The following is an 18,460-nucleotide window of genomic DNA, read 5'->3' on the forward strand; positions in this document are numbered from 1 at the left end:
GCTGAAGCATCCCTCCTACAGACAACATAGGACAAAGACCTAGCAGGGACAATGCAAGGCCAAGCATCCATGTATTTGTTTCTTACTCCAGAAGTGTACTAAGTTAGTAGTTTGCCCTGTACACTTGACAAATAGGGAAAAAAAAGTATGCAGGCTCTCTGGTCAGTCTTTCACTTGTCAGTATTTTCAGGTTGGTAGTCCTGTGGGAGACTGGCAACATCTAGATGTTAGCTGCAGCATTTTATTGCTCAGTTGGGGGCTGACAGCCTACCTGCATTTTGCATGGGGCATCTTTGCTGCTTTTCACGTAGTCAGGGGTCCTCTGGAACCTGAGGGGCTTTAGGGAAGTGATGCAAAATAGCCATTCTCAAGCACAGCAAACATTTGCTTTCTTGAGCATAAAAACCATGGGAAAGCTTCAGTCTTTTCACAACTGATTGTGCTTCCAGGATGATTGTCTAATCCACAAAGAATCTGACAAATCTTCCAGCAACCACTCCAATCTGTGTGCATGTGTGAGGTGTGTTTTTTCCAGGTCTCTCTCTAGTGACTCCTCCAAAACTTCAGCAAAGCATCAATGCAGGATGCCAGCGATTCAGCACAGACTGAGCTACGTAGACACACACATGCCAAGATCTCGTTTCAGTTTTTCATGGCAAGTTGCCTTATTTTGGATTGAGTTTTGATGAGAGGTCTCAGCTCCTCCTCTGGAAATAAAGCAAACCTGTCTGTTGTGGAGGTGGGAAAGGGGAGAAGCATTCTACTTGTTTCACAGTTTCAAATGCCTAGCTTTGCTCTGGAGAAGTACAAACTATTTTAGTTCAACCTTCCTATTCACTACCTTTGTGGAGGGCTTTGAGGACCATAGTAAAGCCTTTTGTGCTGTCATTTTCCATCTGCCTCACATTACAGCTCCACAGCTCATCTGATTGCTACGGATATTGATACTGGGTTGTGTGAGCACCTGCCATCTGCTTCAGTGCAAAGTCAGGCGGGTTAGCTCAAACCACCTTCAATGCCTGTTTAAACTGAGCCACCTGGTTCAGCACTGAACAAGGAACAATCCTTGATCCTTTCTTCTGCTCTTGCTGTGGTGACAGTAGCAACTTAATTATTTTGTTTCTGTCGTAGGTTAAGAAACAATGGACCTTCTGCCATGACTGCACACAGGGGATTACTCAGGGCAGGAATTCCTATTCCTGCATTGCTTACCACGCTGCAGAGAGACAGCACAACTAACATGTGGCCCCTTGAACAGCACTGGGTCTAATTCTTGCTATTTGTGCAAATGTAAAGGGCTTGGGGATCTGCTTTCCACCCAGAACAGCAGCAGGGCTTGCCTAGCATCAGAAGAAGAGGCAGGACAGGATCTACTAAACAGCTAGATGTACTGTGCATCTACCAGTTTGGGTGTATTCATCTCAAGATGTGCTTGTTTGTTTGCAGTTTGCATTTGCTCTAAAACCCTAATCATGTGCTTGGCCAAGATAACCAGGAGCTGGCAGGCTCCACAGAGAAAGCAAAACAACAAGCAGCTGCAGGAGGCTGATGAAGAGCCTTTGTTTTACTCGTGACTTCAGCAGGGGACCATTTGTTCCCTGCTTCTTTGAAGTGATACAGAAAAATTGGTATGATCAGTGTGTTGACATGTACGTTTGTGATGGAGCTGTCTGCTGAGCTCCACAGCACGTTCTAGGGAGGACCAGAGGCACCTGACTGCTTATTCCAAAGACGATGCTCTTGCTAGCTGTTCTTCCATTCCTGGTCACTCTGCAGATCCGAGCCAATTTGAGCTATTCTCCTGCTGGAAACTATATAAAAGCTTTGAGAGGTATCATAAATATCACCATCAAAAGATGAAACTGCAAGAGTTCTGGCTGGGCCAATTCCTAGATCAGTGCCAAGTCCAGCGAACTCAGAGGTGCTACCTGGGTATAACAGGAGCAATTTGCTCTGTATTTTAAAAAAGTAAAATATATAAAATTAAAAAATCAGTTGATGGATTGAGGGTTGTGAGAGGGAGGAAGAGGAGCTCGGATCCACAGAGAGGCGCTCAAGCAGCGTTGTTCCAGCGGAGCCGGGTTACTGCCCAGCCATGTGGAGATGGTTTCTGTGGGAGAGGAGGCTGTTCTTTAATCTCACTAAATTATCTGTTGTTCTCTGCAAGAAGCAAAATGTCATCTTACTTCTTTGCATACTTGCTTGTGCTGTGGAAGCAAAGGAAATCAAAGGCTGATCTGATAAGATTGCCTCACTCCTGAGGGCCAGCAAAGGTTCGGGCTGTTTGGGTAAGCCATGTCTATGCTGTTGGAAGCAGCGTGGTCCTCAAGAGCTGAAGTGTCGTGTGTTCTAGGAGCTGCACTCCTTGCACCCATGTTACCAGTCACAATGTCCCATCCCATGCAGCAACCCACACATCCCGTAGTGCCTCGCCATGTACAACCTGAAGCCATCCTAAGGAGGGATCTGCAAAAACCTCTGTGTTCTATCTGGGACAAATGACATCCCCACAAGACGCTGCAGGACATGCAGTGGTGCCTAGGGCAGGGCAGTTTCTGTTCACTCTGGAAGCAGCAGCATACTTGGGTGGAGGGGCAGCACAAAGTCAATCTTCCTTCCCTGCTCTACAGATTTGTGTCTAGATAAAGGTGAATCAGGTACCTCATCCTGTTCCTAATTGCTTAAATAGCTCTCATTGTCCAAACTAGTGTCGCCTCATTGCCTCTAATGCCAATTCCCTGTACAACGGTACAGTTTCTCCTCTTCCTTTGAGTCCAGGCTATAGTTATTGAGTTGTGCTGTTCAGCCAAGCTATGCAGATTAACTCTTAATCTCCCCAAATGCATTGTGCCAGACATCTCAGTCTAGTTGAGTTTTGGGTTTCTGCAACCCCCTTCCAGTTTGTTCCTGCTTCTGTTCCGGTTTGTTGTTGTCATCCAGTGTATCTAGTACTGCTCTGTCTAGAACCTGGTACATTATTAATGTGTGGTCGCTCACAGGGGAACCTGGTTCAGCTGGCCTTCATACCTGGTTTTGCAAGAGCAGGATGATTAGCTGGGATAAGAGATGAGCTGTGTTTTCGAGGCCAAAATACAGGAGGAAGTTGGCTCAGCCTAGCTGAGGGTGCCAGAGAGATGAGAGATTTGCATGATGACTAGGATGATGCTGTGTTTTGCCTATCGCCACGTGGATTTACAGGCACTTTACACAGACAGAGCTCATGCTGTGAAGAACTTGTATCCTATGTAAGCCAAGTGCCAGGGCTGGGGTGTAGCACAGCAGGCTGATCATACAGTAGGGGAGGATTTGTCATCGCAAGAGCCAAGTCTTCACGTGGCACACCTCTGTGCAGTGCCATGTGTTGGCTCGGCCCCAGGAAAGTCCACGCTTTAAGAGGAGGGGAAGGTGAATGACTCATGTCACTGCAGGGCTGCCGATTAGGCAGGAGGGAAATGTACAGTATCTGAATGGCAAATTGGCCTGGGCTGCCGAGTGTGAAACCCTTTGACAGCCTCGAGCGCATCAGGCTGTACAGCTCATATCGTTAGAAACTTTGCGTCAGCCTGCTTGAGCAAACAAAGGGCTGGAGCATTGTGGAGAGGAGAGGGAGTAAGTTTGTGTTGTGAGGGAGTGTGCACAAGAGATGGAGCTCTGTAGGGGGGAAAAAAAACAAGTCCTGCACTGAGCTATGAGGAAGAAACACTAATTAGGCAAGGAAGAGGAACCTGCCAGGTTGCAATCCTGACCTAACTGCCAATTATAGGATAATATAGCACAGTAATGCAGGGTAAACACTAAGTAGAGGATGTTTCTGAATTTCCTTTTAGAAACAGTGATCATTTAAAGACATCCGGTATCCCAATTTTAAACTGCCCATCAGAGACTCCAGCACAGCCTGTGGTAAATTGTCCCAGTTGTTAAACTACCTGTGTTGCTGAAATTTGCACCCTGTTTCTAATCCGAATAGGTCATGTTCCAGCTTTCAGTCCCTGGACCTTGCTGGATCTTTGGGAGGTGGAAGAGCTCACCAGCAAAAGGTGTGGTTGATGTGGAGGAACTTACAAGCTTTATATGTGCACAAATCAGATGTGGGGAGATTGAACGGTTCTCAGTGTCCATGGTGGAGCAAAGTAGTGGGTTCAGGTTAGGTATGATGGGAAATTTGTAGTGGCTGTATGGGCAGCATTAGTGTAGTTTTTCTGGGAAGCCATGCAGCATCCATCAGTGGTAACCTTCTCAAATAAACATCTGCCAGGACTTGCCTTGGCCAGAGAGATTCACTAATATTAACTCCTGAATCCTTTCTAGCCCAAATATCCTGTGAGTCTCAATTTCTAGAAGCGCAGTGGTCTGGGTTCCTGAAGCTTTCCCCATCCATTCTGCGCTTGGGTCCTTGCTCTCCATGAAGACTATAACAAACTCCTACCATGGCAGAGGAAAATGAGAAAAGTGTTTCACCCAGTTCCTGGGGCAATGCAGAGAGGCAACAGGGCAGGAGAGACAGACCAGGAGAAAGACTGGCGGTTGCCCGCATGGGAATTGAATGCTCAGTTCCATTACCAGTAGCTTTTACCCTTTACGGATCTCCCACATGCCAGAATCCTGGCAGAGACTGTGGCAGTGATGGTAGGTGAGACAGGACTAAACCGATCTGCCAGGCTGTGCTTCCCTCCTGCTTCAGTAGCTCTTACTGTTCCTGGTGCTACTTCGCAGTGAGCTGGCAGTGGATACTAAGGTTTTGTCATCTTTTTTTTTTTTTTTTTTTCCTCCTGGTGCTGTCTCTGTGGAAGTTAATATTTTAGCAATTCATTTTTCTTAAAAATATTTCTGCTAAAATCATTACCAGAAGGTCCCTTGGCACTGGGAAATGTTTGCAAAGGCTGAATTGTGTTGATCAGCGTTGCGGACAAGCACCCTTCCTGCAGATTAAATTGGAGCCAGTACTGCTACCATTTCAGAGTAACAAGGGGTAAAGCAGATAAGAGTGATAAAAGGGGGAAGCTCTGAGTTATTTTGCTTTGCTATGATCACTTTAATCACTGGTTTTCAGGAACAAGCTGTATTTTTCTTCAGTGCACATTACAGCGTTGTAAATCATCATTCCTCGGGGATCAGAGAGGCTGAGGTTATTTACTTGTTGGAACCAGAGTGAACAGATAAAGATAGAGACTCACACATTTCCTTTAAAAAAATGAACCTGAATCAAAAGTCTGTCTCTGCGTATTCTCCACCACTTGAGGGAAAACTGAAATCCAGATCTTGATTTTACACTTGCATCTCAGTATGACCACGCTGATCCTAATCTTCCAGGTTGGGGAACAAATTATAGAGCCTAACTGTGATTTAGGCTACTAGTTCTGCTTGTGCACTTCCATTTAAGTCAGTCTTAACAGTTTCTTTTACTGAACACGTTAGGGCAGTCTCATTATAACATAATTATTTTGTTGAAAGACCTGCATGTTGTCTCATTCCAGAGCTTCCATAAGAAAAACACTAATACAGGTTGCAGTTTGATTATCATTGTGATGACAGTCATTTTTCCCATTTAATTTTGACTTTGCTTTCATTCTTTGGAAACAGAGCAACTGCTAGAAGCCCTCTCCCTCTTTCGAAGATGCCATCCTGCAGCTAGGAAGTATTTAGCAAGGCACTAGGGCAACAGAACAGACAAATAAAAGGCACATAATAAAATAGAATGAATTGTTGGCAAAAAGGTGAACTAATTAATGCTTTCAGCTGTTGCAGTGTATAAAAAGATATATTCCCTCCCCAAAGGTAAATCAAGTCCTGGTCTGAATTCCTAAAGCCTCTTTAGAGAGTTTAAATGCATCTTCCAGCTCTGAGCTGTGGACTCACATAACATTCCAGCAATAATATTTTTCCAAGGATGAACTGTTCCTGAACAGAATGGCCACTGAAGTGCATTTCATATGTGAGTGATTTCAAGGTAGCAGGAGCTTATAGTTTTATAAGTGAGGTGTGTATCACTTGTCGGAAAGTTAAGCATTTCCAGAAGAAGTTTGAAAAAAATCCTTGTGTGGCTTCCTTGAATGTGTTGACTTCAGTGGATTTACACCAGGGAAAAAACATTACCTATTTAAATAAACAGGAAGGAACTTTAGTTACTTGCAGCCACACTGCATATTTATAGGTGAGTGGAAGGTGGGTATTACTGAAGTGCCATCTATATGTCCCTCAGGCTTTGCATCGGGGGTACGTTTGCAGAGCCTTTGGGCTTCAGAGCAAGGGTCTGCTGGTCTGCAGTGGCTCTCTGCATCTCCAGGCCAAGGCTGAGCCTCATGGGCTTCCAACCAAAGCCCTTCTTCTGGGGCAGTAAAGCAACGATTATATTTATCAGCCTACTCCTAAGGTCTGGGTGAACTGTGAGCTGAGCCCTACGTCTGCTGCAACCCCTTGGGCAGAGCCAAGGGTCTGGAATGAGAAGAGCGGAGCAGGGCTGAAATGGTGGGCACATCTGCAGTTGTTGTGGCTGCAGCCCTCCCTGCTGAAGCTCTGTGCTGGTGACAAATGGCTCATGTGAACGGGATTGTCCAGCAGAGATGATGCAGCCAGTGCCCAGGCTGTCTCTAAATCTGCTGGAGACTCAGGGGCCTTCTGGGGAGGACGCTGAAGAGGGCAGGGAGCTGCAGCATATTCTCTTTTTCAGGAGCAAATGCCTTCTATGCAATCATTTTAGACCCTCTCTTGGCTTCCGTCCCCTGCCCATGACAGGAGGCTGATTATTTGTGTTAATGTCCTCATCTCTGGTGAACAATATTGCTGCTATATTTAATATGAGAGAGGGTTATTACAGTATTATCTAGAAAAAAACATAACTGTTATAGGTTGCTCTGTATCTCAAGGCTAATTTTAATTAAAACTGCCAATAACTTTGGAGATCTTTGACTTCTGGAGTTGCAGCAAAGGAAAAAGATGCTCAGGTGGTTTCATTTGATTGTACCACTAATTATGAGAAGGGTGGAATCAGGTTCACTGGCAGCAGAGCCCTGCAGTTTCCGTGCTAGCTGTGAGTCCATGAGAGCCCGGCTAGGCTGACCTTCCCAAGATGGGTGTATATTTGTGAGCAGGTTATTATTTCCACAGGCCCATGAAAGGAGATGTTATCCTTGCTCACGCCACTCAACTTGATTTTATTATGAGACAAAACTGTGGGACTTCATCTTGCCCGGGATGCCATTTGATCAAATGCCCTGCTAGCCAGAAATGAAGAACTGTCTCAGCAATTGCTGGGTCTGGAGTAAATGCAGAGTTTTCCTGCTCCCTCCCAAGCTTCAGCAAACCTGGACATCACATCAGCTGTGTGAGAGAATACGAGGTCATGCCTCCCTTTACCTGCAGAAAGTAGAAAAGAGCCTCGCAAGTGTGATATTAAAAGACCGAAATGAACATGCAATTAGAGATCAGAGAAGCCTTCTTGCAGGAAAGTGCTAATTACTCCAATCAGAGATTTCTGTGTCACTCTTTCCCTGTGCACATCAGAGTTCAAGCTTTTGATAGTCACAGTAAACTTGGCAAATCCATTTATATCCAACACCTGATGGCTGGCATAAGGTCTGTAATCGATCTTCTTTACTTAGACCTTTGCCTATGACCTACATGCGGTCAATACACGAACGCAGCGGAGGTGAGCTCAGGGCTGTAGCTGACACAGAAGGCAGTTTCCAGTCAAATACTCTCGCTGGTTTGAAGTCATTCCCCCTTTTACCACGTCCCTCCTCCACCCCCTTGTCCTGTGAGGCTGTGGACATGTTTGAGAAGTTGCAGGTAACACATGGGATGTGCTTCTATCAGGGAGAAGGGAAAGGGACTGGGATTCCATGCACGTTACTGCAGCTTTGTGAGGAGGGGACCACTTCAACCCCAGAATCAAAGGGGCATAATGAAGAATTAAATGACCTTTTCCTCCCACTTCATCTGCCTGTGCTTTTTCTCCTGAATATCACCTGGTACGTGGCAAGTTTTCTTCACTGATGTCAGCTGATGGGCAATGTTCCCACCTCAAGTACTGATGGGTATCCACTATTCCCTAGCACCTCCCATGAGCCAGTACACTTAGTACTGTAATCACCACTTCCAGCAGAAAAATCATTCCAGATTTACCCTCACAGGAGATGTGAGGTTTACAGCTCGTCCCTTTCCTTGGGGCGTAGAGACAATCCTACACCATTACATGGCTCAAATAATCTGGAATCCCACCAAGTCATCCATCCCGTTGCTGCGATGATATGATTAGAGGCCTTTGTAAGCAACTGTGTGTACTTTGGCTTTATTTTGGTATCTAATCAGTTCACATTGAATCAGAATTAGCACTGTAATATGAGGAAAATGACAGCATATTTGTTTGGGAAAATAGAGGCAGGCAACGATGGTATGTGTGAGTGATATTCCTTCTGAACTGTGCCATGAAACCATTTTTTTCTCAGCCTGAAACTTCAGTCTCGGTTTCCTTAATAGCCAGTTCTTCCATTTTGTTCTCCTTGCTCGGCCTTAAAAGTTATTTACAAGGTACTTCTAAAAGCGGGTGATTTAGGCTGCTCTAATGCTTGGTTTGTTTTTGTCTCATCAAATTGCCTGCTGACCTGCAAGCAGCGGCCAAATCAGACTGAAATTAAAAAGGTGGTGGAATATGCCCCAGTCTCTCCTCAATCAATACCAGCCTAAATTACTGCAAACCTGGAGCCATGGTGCATGTAATACATCATTTTGTAACCCCATAAATTGCTTTTAGCCAGTCTTTTCTGATTTCCTTTTAATGGCCTTTCAGCCAGGATCAAGTGTAGCATCGGTTTCGCATCAGCTGCGTACCCTACCCGGGGACCATCTCGCACTGGCTGGGATGAGCAGAGCTGGGATGGCAGAGCTGGGATGAGGTCTGCCAAATTGTTGTAGCTCCTCGATGCTGGCCGTTTTGCAGTTGCTCTGAGATGCCTCCCCTTTGCGAATCGCATTCAGAGAGGCAGGACTTGCCTGCCACAGACTGTGAAGTCCTGCCCAGGGCTGGGTTCTTACTTATCCTTGTTTTAAGAAAGGAAGAGAAGCGGAGAGGGGATATTGGAATTTGGGATATAACCCCGGGGTACATAGCTCCAAGGCACTAGCCCTTCCTATAGCTTATTTTGGGCAAACGGAGCAGTTTCAGTCCCCAGTGGGGATCTCCAAAAGCTGTGGTCCTGCAGACCACAGCTGGGGTGGTGGTGCCCTGGGCAGTGTGTCTCCTGCTCCTGGATCATCCCTTTGCTTGCACGGAGCCGTGTCAGACTCGGCGAGCAGGTGTCAAGCCTCCTCTCCTCCTGAGACGGCCCTGCGTCTTGTGCTGAGATGGAAGGTCCTCACCATCTGCTAGCGTTGCTGGCCTGGCCTGGCCACTCTCTTCCTGGCAGGTACGTGCCTGTATCGCAAAACCTACTGCAAGAGAGACCCTGACCTGCCTGTAGACCAGCTGCCTCCACGGCTGAACTGGAAATACGATGGGCACTGAGAGAGCAACTTGTTTCCCTCCAGCGATCCTTTCTAGAGGCTGTGTCCACAGAGTTATTTTCAAATAAGTTCAAAGAGAGATGGTGCAATGGATTGTGACAGATAAGAGGACAAAGGACTCACTGGGGATGGAGCTTTAAGAGTTGCACCCACCCAAACACCCTCCCTGTGACACCCACACCCTCCCCACGGCGCCCACCCACCCTCCCTGCAGCACCCATGGGCTCCCGCTGGGGACTGGCAGGCTCCTTCCCTCAGCAAATACAGGGTGAGGAAATTGGAAAGATTTTAGAGAGCTGCACTGAAGAGAAATATTTTAACAAGAAGAGAACTTCGGAACAAAAAGGTTTAACTTTTAGGAAGAGAAGATCATTCGTCTGTGGGTGCTTGCTGAACCGGCGGCTGTGCTTGGCTGTGGCACTAACAGCAGCTCCTTTCTCTTGGCTTTTCTCTTCCACTTTTCAACAGAGTTATTAGGAAATCTTGGAAGAACCAGGGAAGGAGCTGTAATTAAAGTACAGACTTGGTCTTTGTTGGTGCAACGTGCAAGTGAAGTGATTCCCTGGGCTGGGAGACACATAAAGAGCTGAACGACCCATAAGATGCTTAAAATTTGTTGATATAATCTGTACAACTTGTAGCGCCCTGAAATGAGAACGTAGGCTGTGTTGCAAAGAACTCAAAACACTTTCAGATGTTCAGAGATGGTCAGAGATCAGATTTTCCTATCAGAATTATCAAACACCCCCTCCTTCCACCAAAACACAACCTTTTTAAAAACATCTTAATAGGAAAACTGTGCCTGCTATTGGAGGGCAGAAATGCAAATAGCCTATTTCAAGCTGTCATTTTAAAATGAAAATTTCCATTTTGGCTTGTTCCCACTTGTCCCAAGGGGAATGCCAGCGTTTTCCCACTGGAACCGCAGGCTTCCTTTCAAATGGTTTTTAGTTTGGAAGAAAATTAATTTTTCTCTCGGGACAATTAGAGGGTCAATCTCAAAAGAAACAAAACACTTCTGATGCTCTGGGCGAAAATGTCGTGTTTCCCCCTGCGTGCTGATGTCCTCTTTACTGCGTAAGCCACTCGTATCCTTTTATGTAAAAGAAAGATGCGAAGGGCGGCGGGTGTGTTGGGGGAGACGTGCAAGCAGTGGCAGAACAACCCCTGAGCCACTGGCCTTTTTTTTCCTAGAGCCTTGAAATCAGATGCTACCCCAGGGCAACCCAAAGCAAGCCTGGGTGGGATTTCCCAGCGCTGGCTGCGAAGGGAGAGAGCAGCAGCGAAACTGCTTTGAGGTTTGCTCTGCTTCTGCTGCCTTTCATCAGGAGTCGGCAGAAGTTTCAAGGTGACACGGAGAGGCCGTTCCTGTGGCCTTTCCCTCTTGATGGGCTTCAAGTGGATTAACGGCTGCCCAGAAGTCACCGCGCTTTACAAGCGATGCGGTCCTGCCTGCGCAACCAGGATGTTGCTGGCAGCTTCGGAGGAGGGTACCACTTATCACTGTTATTCTCAACGGGGAGTCTTAAAGCTCCTCAGATCTTCTATGACCGAATAAAATGCACATCCAGCTGCAAACTTAATTCCTTTTCATTTCTTTCTGAACAACAGGAGCAGTGTGCTAGAGGTAGGTAAGCCCCGAAGCGTTTTTACATATCTTTATTTCAGACTGCAGTATTTAAACCTTTCTGTTAATAATAATAAAAAGCGCTCTTAATTAATAGAGCTTGTAATAGCAACGCTGGCGTACAGAGCAAAATTCGACAGGAAAAATTACTTCTGCAGAAACATAATAATGAACTTGTGTGCAGATCACAATACCGATAGGCATGATGTACTGCATCTGGTTTCAATTTGCAGGTTTGACCTTTCACCGAAAATGAATTTTAATAGGCAATTGACTTAAATAATTGGTATGTGTTTCAATCAATACTGGAACCTGATGGCTAAGTGGTTAAAATAATTGAAGTGTATGAAAGGGTTTTAAAAGATTTTCTAATTCAGATCAGAAGGACGATGTTTGTGGGGACTGGGGCTCAGTTCTACGCTTGTGTTACCACTCAAGCACCCTGTATGGCCACCACTTCAGCAAAACTCCTTTTTTACCTCCTGGAGCCCTCCCAGCAGGATGACTGCTTCTCCCAGCCCCACAGAAGCAGGCTCCAGTGCTCACACTCCTCTGGCTCTTGTGCAGAGATGAGGAGGAAGCCGTTGTCTCTGGATTGCTGTGGGAGGGAAAACGTGGGTGCACATCCACCCCGGTATTAAGTTAGAGCCGCCACGGGGATGCTGTAGTGGGCATGATGCCCTGAGCTGGCCACACACGGGGTTTTGGGGCTCTAGGCCTGGAAGTAACACCTATGTGATCTTAGCGAGCTCACGTGTTGCACATTTTCAGCAGAACTACATATTGCTGAAAAGGGAAGGGCAAGACAGCACGCCGTGGTCTGATATCCTGTTCTGACAGGTCACGGCTGCTGCCAGCCTCCAGGCCACCGCGGCCGGGCTGGTGACACCCAGCTCTGCTCTTTCTGTCTCCCCCAGCCTGGCTGCAGTGGGGGCTCTCAGCACAGGACAATTTTGCTGGTAATTTATGAGGTGAAGATTTCAGGTTGTTCTTCCATTGCTGACCTGGCTCTGTGGCTGAAGCAGCAGCACTGGTTTGTCATCGGTGGAAGAGGCAGGTGTGCCTCAGTGACACACTGGCACTGAAGAGTGGAGCAAGACACGGATGCTTTTATTACATCTGTACACATGTGCTATTTTTTTTAAGAAGATGTGTGCTGTGCTGCTGACTCTACCCCTAACATCTTTATATTTCTACCACGTAGAAAAATTTGTCTCTTTGCCTGGAAAGAAAAAAAAATCGGCCTCTCCTCTCTCTCCCATAAAGCAACATAAATGATTTTTTATAAAAGTCACACGTTTCCTCCCTGGACAATCCAGGAGGCTGGGGTAAGAGCTTTCAGGTGGAGAAGATGGGATTTTTTTTGGTGCACTGAGTGCAAACCACCTGAAAATCATTAAGGGTCATGAGTTTATAAAAGGCTCTCACTCAGCTTAGGGGGATGGTGGTCTGTGAGGAGCTGAGGCTGGAGCTGTGTGGGATGAAGAGGCTTCGTAGAGGAGGAAGGTGGCTGTGGGAAGAGGAGCTGCTCCAGAGCCTGGATGTAAGTTGGAGGGAGTGACTGCTCTGTTTTTGCCTGAGCTTGAAAAAGCTGCTTTACTTTGAGGTTCAACTTCTTGTAGGATGCTGAGGAGCAGGAGAGGGCTTGTGCTTAGGCAAACCAAGAGAGAAAACAAACCTACTTAATTATGGTGAAGTTCTCTGGTCTTTGGGGGGGAGTATGTTTGTGGAGAGGGGGATGTGCCAGTGCAAGCCCTTGCAGTCTGAGCAGCTTTCAGTAGAGCTGATCTGGCTGGTACCAGGGAAGTCACATGTTGACCTGAGTTTGTAAGGAGCACCCAGGAGAGATTTGTGGGTATGAAGTGCAGTGCTGACTCTGTTGGTAGGTGGCAATGCAGTCTGTGTCCTGGCACAATATGTATTTGTATCAGGAAGAGGAGGCTGAACTGCAGAGCTGGTTGTGGTGCTTGACTTGGGAGGGTGAACTGGCAGGTGAAGGGCTATGGGCTCCAGCTCTTGTGTTTGTAACAAATTCTGGCTTCCTTGTGTTTTACTTGTCTGCTTCTCATTGCCAGCTGTAGAGAGATGACTTTTGTGGAGTGCATAGATTGGTGTTTCAACTGATCAGGAAAGCTTATAAAAAATTAATCCCCCAAATCTAGGGGCTTTTGCTGTTGGCTAAGATGTGATAAAGCCACTGGGTCAGGTGAGCTGCCTTGCAATGCTTTGGTCTGTCCAGTGAGGCTGGTGGTGCCTGGTGGGGGGTGGCCCAGGGGAGGACCGTGGAGCTGCTGGGGACTCCAGGCTCTGCGGTGTGTGATGCTGATGTGCACAAGGGCAGCACAGAGAAACCTCACATCTCCTGGGAGGAGCTGAGTGAGGCACGGTGGGTGCTCCTGGCCAGGAGGCATCGTGGGTGCTCCTGGCCAGGAGGCATCTCGCTCTCAGCAGAGCAGTTTCATTCAAGCAGAGTTTTGCTGCACCTTCTGAAGCTAAATTTATGAGACTATTTGCAAAATGTTGCCCCTATTTTTAGCCCATATCAGTTCTTCAGTCTGCTTGGCTGTGCAGCTGCATGTGCAGCTGTACCAGGGTGATGGAGGGAGCAGCATGGAACTGAGGGTGGGGGGGGGGGGGTCAGCAGAGGTGTCCCTGTGGCTGTGCCCAATGCATGCAGGGGCTCTGAACCCTCCTGAGGGTTTGAAGTGTGGGAGCAGGTAAGAGATTTGGGCTCTGGGGCTGTTCTGACCCTGGGAGTGGGTGACTGCTGCAGCTCTGCTGTGTCCCCAGGGGATTTCTGCTATCCGCTGTGCCTGAGCAGTGTGGCTTGGGCTGGCCGCTGGTGTCTCCTTTCACCCCAAACTGGGCAAGGCTCAGTGCTACCTGGGAAACTTGTGTTTTAAGTGCTGGCTGACTGCACAGTGATGTAACCCAGCTCCTGTGGTGTAAATCCAGAACACAGCCTCTGCCTTGGCTGGACGTGCAGTGAGTTCAGGCTGAACGACGTCTGGGGCTGAACAAGATTTCTCTCCCCTTTCATCTGCTTTTGGTCTGAGTTGGACTGTCATAAGTGGACTGAACAATGACGTCAACACCATTGTCTGTACTTTAGCAAATACTTCATGCTTTTAAGACTTTATTGAAAAAGGCAGGCAGGAGCTGAAGGACTGTGAGGAGAGAGACATGTTTTGCACACACTCTTTTTTTAAAAAGTTGTAAATTCTGCAGAATAGAAAACATTTTTAGCTATATTTGCTCTCAAAATGGAACAACTGTCAGCTTAAATATTTTTGTGGTGCTTCTGTAAATAAGGTTCACAGGTATGACTGATACAGCAATCTATCATTATGCCAGTGGCTGCTCTACTCCGTGACTGCAATTTGATCCCGATGCGGAATAACTTATTTAATATATAGGAGAAATAATCATAGCTTGTTTTCCCAGAATATCCCTTCTCTAGAAAGGTAAAGAAACTAAATCCTTCCATCAAACAGTGTTTCAGCTTAATTAATGCGTGGTACAGCTGCAGTTCCCAGGCGTGACAAAGATGGACGCAACAGCGGATGGCAGATGGGCAGAAGGGGAAAAAATTTACCCTTTTCTCTTTGAGTAACTGGACATCCTCAGCAGTGCATCCGTCATAATGCTGCCGAGATAATCTATCTTCCAAAGCCTGAGATCTGATAGGATTTGAGACAGACGGTGTGGAAAACAGTGACTGTCTTGGACTCGAGCAGGCTGGCAGGGAAACATCTTCCTGGGGGTGGGACTGACATCGTGGTAAAACCAGTTACTGTGGACCCTGGCCTCGGCTTGCCAGGGCTGCGCTTGTGCAGGCGATGCTACCGACTGCACGGGCTCTGCTTGTGCTCGGGTGGGCAGCTGCCATATGTTGAGAGCTGCAGCTTCCAGGGCTTTTGCAGTATTGAACTGCTGTATGGGCATCACTTTTATAAAATGCTTTTTGCAGCCATATGTTATGTATTTGAACCGTTCTCCAGTGCTAAAGCAATGCCTGGAGGAATGGTGCCTTCTGGAAACATCATTTCACTCCTGTATCTTCTGGAAAGTTCATTGCTGCCTTGACAAAATTCAGTTTTTATTAAAAATGATTAATGTCTACGAATTTAATCAAGGCGTATTCACACAGTGGCGGCTTTACTATAATAGTTTGGTTTTAAACAGCTTGTGTCCTGATGCGTGAGGTGTGTTATATTATTTGACAGTGGTGACATTTATATTTGTAATTACTAAATGGCGACCATCCATTGGAAAGCCTGCCCCACTTGAGGGAACGAAACGGATGGAAATGCACGGTGCTGAAAGTGTCACAATACATCAGCGCATCCCAAGATTAAAAAAGCTGGGGATGACATTCTCCTACAAACAAAAGCACCTACACATTCCCAAATAAATGGCTGAGTTTTAATTATTTCTTTTTTATACGTGAAATATTCTCTTCCTGCTTATTGCCTGACACAGTTACCTCTTTATTTCATAACACAGGAACATCTCGAAAGCAGAAGATGCTGTGTGCGGGAGTGGGAGTCCTCTTGGGGTTTGATTACAGAATGCTGAAAAATTGGGCGGGTCGAGCTGGAATAGAGAACCCAAATCTGATATAAAACTTGATAAATTGGTCAGGGGGAAAAAGATGTTTGGAGCTGCTGTTTTTGAAGTGCTGAGATGCAGGATAGACTTATCAGCCTGTACAAGCTATTTTGAAAGTGGCTTTAAACGAGTAATGCTTTGCAGATACGATACCTCCCCCTGGAAGAGGAAAGCTCAGTATTTATCACAGCGCCTGAGAAAGTGGGGTAGTAGGGAAAGGAGAGATCCTCAGGCCTGCTCATAATTAATGGTGCTTATCTCCTAGTTAAGGAAGAGCTGTTAGGTGAGATTACTACCCGAATTGTGCCAATGTAGTAGTAACATGGAGATCTAAATTAGGCTCATAACTTAAATGGCTTACATCATCTGCTGGGATGCCTGGTGACACTGGGCTGTGCTTGTTCTTGACACCAATCTCTTTTCTCATCTGCATGGTCTATTAGAGCATTTCCAGTCCATTTTGGGTCTCTGTCCCAGCCACACAGCAACCCACAGGAGAGAAATAGACCTGTGCAGCATAGAATCAGCCTGGTTTGGGTTGGAAGGGACCTTTAGAGTCTATCTAGTCCAAGCCCCCTGCAAGGAGCATGCAGAAACCTCCAGCAGCACTGCTCCTCTGGGAGATCTAACACTTTTTTTTTTTCCTTTCTAGCTACCCCTCCAACACCCTCCCAGCTGGGTGTTGAGCATCTGGCTTTGGTGTAAGCAGCACGGCCAGGGCCTGGGGACCAGATACACCCAGCAGCACGTGGGAGTGGCTTTTCCGTATCAGCTGGATTATGAAGGCAAGACACCAAGTTCTAGGGCTATCCCAGGTCATTGCAGGGGCTGACAAGGTGGTCTTCAGAGCAGGTGGGAGTTAGCTGTGAGAAATCAGGGCATGGGCTGGTGGCTGGAGCAAGACTGCTTATCAGGCTACAGATGGAAAATGGCTGGGATGCTGGGGGCCAGCACACAGACACCACAGAGAACTGGTGGGGAGAGAAAAGACTAGTGAGAACCCCAAACCAGCGGCTGCCTCAGGAAAAGCTGGATCAGAGGTATCTGTCCCATACTGGAGGAAGATGTTTGCCTTCAGGGTCTTGCAGGCTGTAAATGTAGGTTAAAGCTATCTTGGGACACAATGGAGCTGGGGTTTGCCAAGCTGTGGTGGCACACACCCATCTTCATGTTGTCTAAATAGATATTAGCAGAGTCTTGTGTTTTTTTTTTTTTTTTTTTTGCAAAGCTCCAGTTGCTGAGCAGGTCTCGCTGTAAATAACAATCTTGTGACTTCCTCAAGTTCGTGTGGCACCTGGATTTTTTCTGATAGTCATAATAGGTATTTTTTCTTTCCTTGTGTATTGGATTGATCCTTTGCAGGTCCTAATTTATACTGATTGCAACTCATCAGTCTTGCATCTTGTCTGCTACAAGGTTTCTTGTGCTTTCTAATTTTCTGAAGGAAACGTGTATTGACCGCTCTCAATGAATTCCACAATACAGGAGGTGCATGTGGTACCGAATCTTTGCAGAACGCTAAGTCCCAGATAGTCCCTGACAGTGCCTCATGGTTTTACACTGAAGTAAATATTTCATTATATTAATGTAACAGTGGGAAAGTATCACAAGACTTATGCTACTTGTCTTGGTCAAAATAAAAACGCTATCAAAAATAAGTGACCTATCTGTCATCTTGCCATGAGTTCTTTAGTAGATAGCAAAAATTATCTTCTAGATAAGGCTGAAGTCCTCTTCCCCAAGTGATTTTTCTGGGTTTTTTAATCAAGCTTTGCTTTCAGAAATGATCTATAAACTCTATCAGTATTTATGTAAAAAAAGGTTCATAATTCAAAATGAAGACATGAAATATTTAGGTAAGATTAATCCTGAAAACATCACTGCTTTAGCTGTGTAATCATTCATCTTATGACCTGGACATATTTGGCTACCAACTTTTCATTTGAAAAAAATCTAGTTCCATTGCAGCTTAAAATATTAAAGGGGGGAGAAAGAGAACAAGTCTTGAATAGGAACAGTATGGGAATAGAAGCTGATGACATTTAAACAAAAGGTAAGCGCCATATGTCTGGCACAGGAACAAAAATAATTAAACCTGCTATGTTTTGAAGGTGGTCCCTGACCATATGTACCCACGTAGTGCAGCTCTACAGGTTGTTGTCTGAGATGTTCCTGCAGAGGTGGCAGGATAGCGTGGTTGCGTTGCCTTTCTCAGTTTGGGGGAGATGCTCTGATGGTCCTTTTCATCCTGGGATAGGTTAAAACTTTTAATGTAAGAACTACCTAAAGCGTGTCTTTGCAGCAAAGAAACTACTGATCTCTCTGGGGTGCCCTTTGGTACCAGGTGGGTCCCTCCATCCCATGTGTGCTAAAGCCCTGTGCTGTTTTGGGCTGGGGCCACTGCAGAGCTTGCATGGACCCATCTCACTATGCGGTCGCTGCCTCAGCGAGCATTGGCGTGTGCCTCACTCTGCCCGTGATGCTGCTGAGTGCTGTGGTGGATCGCACAGGGCTGGCTTTATTAGCTGAAATTGAATCTGGAATGTCCTGAGGCTGAGAGATATTTTGCTTGCTTGTCTGTAGTGTTTCCAGACCTAAAGCCTGATTGCTGTTGTGGCAACCTTGAACTTTTGTGGTTTCTCATCTTCCAGCTAAAAGGATGCAGCCTGGCAGGGGGCTGGTGAGGCACTGAGCTGCTTACAAATGCATAGCTTGTATCAATAA

This window comes from Chlamydotis macqueenii, chromosome 12, assembly GCF_036417535.1.
Source record: "Chlamydotis macqueenii isolate bChlMac1 chromosome 12, bChlMac1.mat, whole genome shotgun sequence".
In the NCBI taxonomy this organism is placed as follows: Eukaryota; Metazoa; Chordata; class Aves; order Otidiformes; family Otididae; genus Chlamydotis; species Chlamydotis macqueenii.